Source organism: Mizuhopecten yessoensis, unplaced genomic scaffold, assembly GCF_002113885.1.
Source record: "Mizuhopecten yessoensis strain PY_sf001 unplaced genomic scaffold, ASM211388v2 scaffold6169, whole genome shotgun sequence".
NCBI lineage: Eukaryota > Metazoa > Mollusca > Bivalvia > Pectinida > Pectinidae > Mizuhopecten > Mizuhopecten yessoensis.
In genome coordinates this window covers 2,747,184-2,756,589 of record NW_018406415.1, presented here as the reverse complement: position 1 = coordinate 2,756,589, position 9,406 = coordinate 2,747,184, and positions in this window count along the sequence as shown.

Genomic DNA, 9,406 nt, shown 5'->3' with positions numbered 1-9,406 from the left:
TTATGTGAAAGAATGAACGCTGATAGGGACTTCTCTCGCTTCACTCTTTTACATAATAAGATACAACCGTATGCTATATGGAAACTTGCTTTACGCTTTCCACAATACAGTCCATGTTTTAAGAAAATTGTTAAACTTTGTGTTGAAATGCGCGATAATGAAAATATATATTTGTGTCATTACTGTGGATCTATGTACAAAGATACTATTATGCATAGTGTACTCGAATGCTCACACACAGAGCTATTACGTGACCAGCTCTGGTGTGTACTCAGTACTGTAAAAGATATAGATTTTGTGTTTAATCTTAATGTAATGTCTAATTACCATCTACTTCATGTTCTTCTTGGTGGTATTTTCAATTATGACTTATCTCCATATGAACTGGAGGACTTTAGAATAAAATCCATTGTTATTATTACTAAAATTCTTCAATACAGTGGCATTATGTAATTTATCCTTAGATATTTGAATGTTGTATACTGAGTAATATGATCACTAATTTACTTGTGTGTACCTCACGCTTCAGCAAGATGAATACATGAAATACATATATTTTTGTATTCATATTAGTAGGCAAGCATTTCCTACGTCTTTCCTGTTGATTAGTGCAACTTACTACCATTCATAATATTGTTTGTATTGTATGAATTAATCTTGTGAGATGTATTACTACAACTGAAATCATTGTATGGTTGCGCTGTTTCTTCAAGTTAATTATTATATTGTATGTTGTGTATTTCACACCACTGTATGACTATGTTGTATGACTTCGTGCAACGGGTTCTACTCAATGTATGATTGTATTGTAAGACTTATGTAACAGTAATACTGTCTATAATAATGCTGTATAATTTATAGTGTGATGCTTGTAATACTGTTTATTACAATGTTGTATGATTGCTTAGTACGAGAAGTGGATTACTGTCTATACTATTATATGATAATGTAGTCTGAGGAGTGTAAATATGTCTATTATATCAATGTGTGATGTAATATATGATTAGTGTTATACTGTCTATCATCATAATTATCACCGTATAATGACTGTAATAGTACCTATTATATCATTGTGTTGTGTTTATAGTACTTTATGGTATGATGCGTGTACTATTATTATTCTCTTATGTGTGTGTCTGTCCATGTGCATGTGTGAGTCACTATGTCAGGGTGTGACCATGATTGTGAATGCATTTTCTTCTCTTTTCAATAGTGTTTTGTTCGTTATTTCTGTAACTCTTCGTTTTTGGAGGAAATAAAGGAAATAATAATTGTCATCTGGTCAGTCTTATTTTATGATGTCTATAGGTCTTTATCTAAATTCTTAAAATTCGATTAGATTCTATATTCTTTTGCCTATACGTTGATCTCCGAACAAAATTAATGTCGTCGACCAGTATTAATCGAGTTAGGCCTATATACATTTATTTGAACTGACACCGTCGAAAAAAATGCCATTTTTGTTTCATAGTGGGGTTCATTCAAACCTACACTAGTATTCACTTCAAATTTTAAACAACAATTAGTTTAATTAACTTTATATTGTCAGTATGATAAATTAATATATACAGATAATACAAGGATTCGAAAACAAGTAACATAGATCATGTATATACGTAATTATTACAATTAGTTTAAACATAATTAATTATTGCCAAAAATAGACAAAGGATTAGGCACAAGTTATAACAACTTTTCAACGCCTTCTCCCAATATACATTTTAAATGACATTAAATATATACAATTGTTATTACAATTTGAACTCAAAATCTCTTGCTGGATTTGATAAAGTTTGGCACAGATCTAAAACATGTTTGAGTTAAGGTCCGCGGAAAATTGTGAATTGCCAAACAAAAGATTTTCTAAATTTAACGCAACATTCAAATTAATCAAATTTTGAACCAAAATTTCGTCTTACGCTTGTAAAAAGGTGACATTCCATAAAATAGTGAAAGACATTCTCACAAGGATGACCACAATTACAAGATGCACTCTCAACAAGGTTAACTCTAAAAAGGTCATAATTAAGGGAACTGCACTGGTGTCGGAGCTTAGTATGCAAAATATTAAGTTTACGATTTCCGATTTTAAAGTAAATATAGGTGGACTTGACTGAATATTTGATGTTAAACAGGATTTGAATAAATTAATAGAGGGTAGGGACCGAACCGAATTTTCTAAGTTATTCCAATAGTGAAGAGTAGAAGATAGAAAAGAAGAGTAAGTAAGAGATAATCTGAAAGGTGGAATTGTTAAAGCGTAAAGCGTAACGATTATTTTCTCCAGATAAAGGCGGCAAAAGATGATTTAAGTAATCAGGAGTTAATTTATTATGCATCTTATACAATAGTTGCAGTTTCCTCCGTTTTCTGCGATTAGATAAAGTTTCAAGACTAGTTTCGTAATATAAAGTATTAATAGGAGTATATGAAGGAAGTCCTAATATAATGCGAGCAGCTTCACGTTGGGCTTTTTCTAACTTTTCAGATTCAAAAACAGTGCAACCGTCCCACAACTCACAAGCATATTCTAAAACAGGTAAAATAAAAGTCTTGTAAATTATTAAAAGAGCATCCCTACTTAATAAGAGTTTCAGTTTCCGTAAGACATTANAGTATTTAAGATCTCTAGGTCTCTATTTAAAGTTTCTTGAATTTCTAGACAAGACGAAGACAGATATGTTTATGATATGTAAAGTTTAAGACTTTCCCATCAAATTCTAAATCTAAGTCTTCTTCGATATCGATTGAATTCGAAATGAACAATACATCTATTTTTTCAGGATTAAAATTAACCAACCAGGTTTTTGACCAAGTATTTAAGATCTCTAGGTCTCTATTTAAAGTTTCTTGAATTTCTAGACAAGACGAAGACAGACGAGACGTTGATGCTATGTCATTAATAAATATAAGAAATAAAAGTGGGCCAAGAATAGATCCTTGCGGAACCCCTGCCTCAATTCGACCTACAGAAGAACATGAACTGTTTAAAAATACCTTTTGGTGTCTCCGAGACAAATAATTTTCTAACCACATAAGCAATTCACCTGAAATCCCGTACGATTTTAACTTCACTACAAGACCTCTATGCCAAACCCTATCAAAAGCTTTGGATATGTCACAGAATACAACACACGTATGTTTTTTTTCTTCAAGTGCAATACAAATTTGGTGATATCTGATATTTGTAAAACAAAGAATTTTCTATAAAGTAGTTGTACAAATGTTTAAAAAACACTTTTTCAAAAACTTTACCAACAGTTGACAGCAAGGAAATTGGTCTATAATTCGAAGGAGAATGTCTGTCATCCTTTTTAAACAATGGCATGATATTAGCTAATTTCCATTTATTTGGATAAATCCCTGTTGATAAGGACATATTAAATATTATTTCGAGCGGAGTACAAACAGTGTGAACAGTATTTCTTTGCATATGGTGGCTGATTCAATCCCCATCCGAGGCCTTGCCGAGCTTCAATATCTGTAGAACATCGCGTATTTCAGTTGAAAGTAATCTAATTGAACTAATTTGTTTGTCAGTTTTTGACTCAATAATCGGAACATCAGTGTTACTGTCATCTACTCTAGTAATACTTTTTGTTATTATCATAATTCCGTCTCCTTACATTCATTTAGCGGCGATTGGACGGCATTAACTGTTAATGCATCAAAGGTAATAAAAGGGAGGGGTGCAAGAGGGTAAGTGGTGTGTTGTTTTTTTTTTTTTTTTTTTTACTAAATACCATTGTAAAGCATATAAGATTATCTTTCCTACACTGGTCTACGAAAATAAATTCATCAAGTGTGAGGGCGATATGACCTTTTAACTAACATGTCCCATTGTTTGCTAACGTTATGTGTATAATTGTACATAAAGTTCAAAACAACTGACAATATCCTGTTTGGAGAAAAAAATATGAGCCTGAAATAAATGAATAGATAATTAACAAATAAAATTAACCATTGAGATAAAACAAATTAAGGTAAAAATAAAGGAGAAGTGGCCTAGATGTCATAGATTGGCAACATAATAACACGAACATCATTTGTTGATAAATGTGTAATGGGTAATTACACTACATTAGCACTATTTCACTTGTTGTTTTATTGTCAACTGAAGCTTCGATTAAAGTCTAAAATAGCTCCACAGAGTAAGAGTCAGAGTAACACTCGCTGTTTGGATTACGTCGGAGCAAAACGTTAGTTATGCGCCAAATACGGCTTACGGCAGAGCAAAATGCTCCCATGACGGCAGAACGTGAGAGGTATTTAGCCGTTTTCTTGTACATGTATAAATACTGAAAACATGCCATTGTAACTCAGTCTATATGCTATAGGTATGTCTTAAGGTGGTATATCAATATTTGAATTTTTAGATTGAGTTGCAATTGGTTTTGAATGAACAATCATATGTGTATACGGACATCAATTTGCATACAACTTTGTGGAGATTTGAATATAATAATTTTTTAATTAAATTTCTTTTACACAACACATGTCTTGGCCAATGGCCGATCAACAAAACAACATTGAATAGTCTGAACTAAACACAAGTTTTAGCGATATTTTTTATCAAAATATGTAGTTGGTATGTATGCTGATACGGATTACGACCCTGTATGATACGGATAACGTTCATTTACAAACTGGAATGATACGGATTACGGTCAAACAATCATATTTTAACTAAATGAAAATCAATAGTTTAACAAATGTTAGGATATTTTCTCGGTCCCACAGCATCACATAGGAACAAATAGAATGTTTAAAATTGATTTTCTTAATTTTTCTAGATCTGAGACTTCCCAAAATTGAGTTGGCAGTGCATTCGGCGTAAACATGTAGTTGTACCCACTGCCGTGAAGAATATACTTACCATCAGGATAATTTAGACCATTTGTCTAAAAAACACGATACTGACGTTGTTTTGTACCAGGAGTTGACATTAAACACCAATACTGGGCGTTTTGGATATAAACAAAAAACAAAAAACGAGGGACTCGTGCCTTGTCAATTAAAGAGGGAACAGAAGTCACTACAAGCAAGAAATGGGGGTATTATTGTGGCAGTAGCACAAAGTGAAAATACACCACATACAAAACAAAAAAGAACGAAGGAAAATTCTCCAGAAGTGTTACCACTGAGTGAACAGCAAAGCAATCAATGTACCGTTCGCCAGCGAGAATTTCATTTTGAAAACCAAACATTACTAGAACTCAGTGATATTCCAACTGATGACCCCAATGCTGTCATAATTAACCACAAGTAATTGATAATTTGAAGGAAAGTGGCCAACTAGAAACATACAGGAACTTTAGCGAACTTGTTTTTTGAACAAGATGCTTCCACTGAACAACATTTGTTTTCTTTTGTTCCTGGATGTAATTGATTTATTTTCTTGAGCAAATTCATCAAAAATGCGCTTTCCGGAAACCATGCAATTTTGGCGTGTTGGTTATTGTCTTTTTAAAGGTAAGTTTCTAGTGGTCTGAAAAGTTCGGGAATGTCCATTATAGTTCTGAAGAAATGCCAGCACACAATTATACTATTGTCCTGTAACAATCCCGCCCCTGATTTTGAGTTAACTTGCTGTGTCTTGGGCTTATTGAAGAATAAATACGGTAAATTGGTGTTTAGACAATTCACCCTTCCATGCCCTTACTTCTTTTTCGACAATACCTCTGGGGAAGACCTCTGATGCATGCACATATTTGGACGCCACTTATAGACATTTCCGCACACGCACGCGAATCGTTTTCCACCATGTGCACGTGCAACATCGTCTTGTAGGGTGGTGTTTGAACTGAACGTGTTTGGCATTGATGTTTTTTTAAGGTCATCGCAATTTTGTTCGTGTTTCGACAGAGCAGCATGTGAAGTGAACCTCCTAAGACATCTACATTTGTGTTGTTTTCGATTAGAATACGTATTGAGATGGCTCTGCAAGTGTACCAATCTTTGAACCTTTTATTACAAAGGTTAACACTGCACTCAAAGGACTTTCCCTGCTCTTCATGCACTGATTTGATGTGCTCTACAACTGAGGATTTACGTGGAAACGTTTTCCCGCAATGATTGCACATGTTGAGTGCATCCGTATGGGAATGCATGTGTAATTATTGTAAGGCACATTCATCTTTGCTGCCTAACGAACACTTGATGCATTTTCTGTTGGTGACACGCAACAGCATGTGCCGTTTGAAATTTTTCTTCTGTGTTTTAATACCACACTCATTGCAAATTTGGCCGTCATTCGGGGTAGATGTGGTTTGGCCTTGAACGGGACTTCCCACCTCCCCTCCTCCTCTCGTTAGATATCAGATAAATCCAATAAGGATCCATCTGTACCCATAGCTTCCATTGTTAAAATGAAAAATTAAAAGAACAATATTAGATAGGTTTCATAACAATGTATCAGTTATATAGACCTAATATATGTTCGTAATTATGAAATCTAGACAGGTGCTATCGAGATAAAATAATTATCAGTCAATCATATAAACTTACATTCTTATTCATATCACATATATTTCATTCACCACTCACTGCGGCTAACACGTGCTACATTGTATTATACTTATGGCATTACTTGAAACAAGGGTTCGTCACGTCAACACTTAGAGGAGAGGGAAAATGCAAAGGGTCCAGACCGGGATTTGAACCCAGAACCTCCGAACTCTAGACGGCTTTCTAACCAATTGAATTACTTGGTCGACGACGGTTACCTGGTTCACAGGGACCTGATAATCTGGTTCAGTCCCGCTACAGTTATGATAAACATTCTTTTCTTCTTTACTAATTCGGAAGCGTTGGTCTAAGAAAGTTAATTATTTTACAATCAGCGATAACACTGTGTAGCATGTGTCGTTATTGACAGCAGGTTTCCCGCAATAAAAGAAGCCAGTCTTAATCAAGCTTGGCGTCGAACAAGATGAGATTCACCACAGGGCGAGCGTTTGGAGCTCATACATTCGTAATATTAGAGAGATTGCCATTTCATTCATAAAGGAGGAGCTTAAAGATTCCCGCACCACTACCAAAATTTATAACTAAATATTGAAAACTGTTATTTCAGGCACGACTATGGGTTTGATAAATCATTTCTGAAAAGAAAACCATACCTTGTGGGACTTCTATGAAACATAATACAGATGCATGGCATAAACAAAATATAATCAACAGCAGTGCTCTGATTGTAAAACATCAGTTGGTTAGACGGAGATTCGAACACTGGACTTAAGATTGTTCAAATATACTATCGCTTTAACCGATTGAGCTACCTGATCAACGAAAGTATTCTGGTCGAAATGTTGTAGAGATACAAATGTATATCGAAACGGAAGTTAGGAGAGGTTACTCAATATATACTGTGGGACAGGGATCCTTAAGAAAAAATATTTCATCGATTCACGTGTGCTGACTGATACTTTTTTATGCTAGTGGTGATGTTTGAGATTACTGGTCAGGACAGTTGTTAATCTCTATCTAGACTTCGTTCTCTGTAAACGACTAAATGCCAAGACTTTTGGCAAAACTGAAACAAACAACTAATTTTGTTTGTGTTTTTTTGTTTTATTTTTTTCCATAATGGGCGGATTAGTCGAGTGGTTAACACTCTGGACTTCCACGCAGGCGGCCGGGGTTCGATCCCGGAAGTCGTCGCACGCATGGAATATTCAGAGAAAGTGTTTTTTCTCCTGCCCACACAACTCCAACAACCCAGGTGGAGTATAAAATGGTCTGGCGTGGATGTTGCATTATCTGTGCTGTTGCATGCAAGTGAGGTGGCACTATAAATGATACCATTGGAAACACGGTCCCACTACAAACAGAACACAATACATCTCAAGCATACACGCAGGCATACATACATAGGGAGATATTAGCCTGGTGGCGTATGACTAGAAGTTAGCGCCTGATAATTAGGCAGCTCCTGTGAATTCCTCGAATTGTATTGATTACTGTAGATTGATTGATAAAAGAAAATTGTATTCCGTCTTTGCGTATTGCAGAGTTATCTTCACTTGGGAGCAGGTATTGATTGGTACGTCACTTGTTTGTGAGAGTAACGTCATCAATTTTTGAGAAAACGACGTAATTTTCTCACACAAACCAATGACGTAACAATCAATACCTGCTCCCAAGAGAAGATAATTCTGCAATACGCAAAGACGGAATATCTATGTACTGTAAAGCGCTTAAGAGTGGCTTAGGTTAGCTAGATACATAGGGCGCTTTTTAAATGCTGTATATTATTATTATTATTATTAAGTAGTCACAGTATGGTAATAAAACATTTTATTTGTTCTGAAAGCAAAGAATTCCGCAGAAATTTAAACTTAAGAAAAAAAGAAATTTGCTGGGAAAAGGAGTATAAACAGCGATAAAGATTTCGTCTTTACATCTACATCATTAAGACGATTTCCGGAGAAAAAACGACAAATGAAACAGTTGAAGCTTCAGTATTGTAACGATTGACCTGTTACTTGGTAATGTTTCTGTTTGCTCTACCGTGTTCGGTGAAACAGTTTGCTTCTAGTAAAAAGTTTTCAGAAAAGAAATCAAAAGTGTGTATCTACTGATTTTGATCTAAAACTCCGCGGGTTGACTATATCCCATTCCGGTAGGTAGGTCATCGCTCCCAATCCCACACCCCCACCACACAGTTCCCCTCCTGTTTTAGCCATTAGTGTCAGATTATTGCCCGTAGGACTTAATGTACTGGCAGAGTTGATAACCGGTCAGAGTTATCTCAAATACATATACATCGTTATTGTAATCTGGTAGATTTATGTATGAAATCACTCTTTCTCCTCAAATATCTACTCTACTTGCGCTCTATAATTTCTCTGACATTCGGTACTTATCCATTTATTTTCCCTCCTTATTAAATCACCCATTTTTCTGCTACCTATCCTTTCATAGTGCCCCGTTCCGTTTCTAGCTATTATATGAACCTTCAATAAATATATCTGTTTCTGATATGGTCTACCCTTTGTTTGTTTGGGATTTGACGTGCTTTCGACAGGGTAATTTGAGGACGGTGGTCTGCTCCTCTCTGGTTGTCAGCCCTGCCTTGCATCCTGCACATTCCTTGCGTTCTACTTCTTTCTATTTAACTGCCCGTTTCTTAGCACTATATGCCATGTTTATCTGCCCCGTGGTAGTTTTATACCCCTTTCTTGTTTCTTGCCACGTCCCTGGCTTGGTGTCGCAACATGTTTCCATTCGTACTACCTTTTTTGTCTATGTGCCTTTTCCCTTTCTTCCCCTTCTTCCCTTTCCGGGTCAGCTGCTGTGCATATGTAAAACATAGTGTTCTGCCCTTTCTCTGTCTCTCTGTTCCTTTCTGTTTTTACTGCCCCTCCCCAGTACTATACCACTGTCATGGTTATCTCCCCCTCTC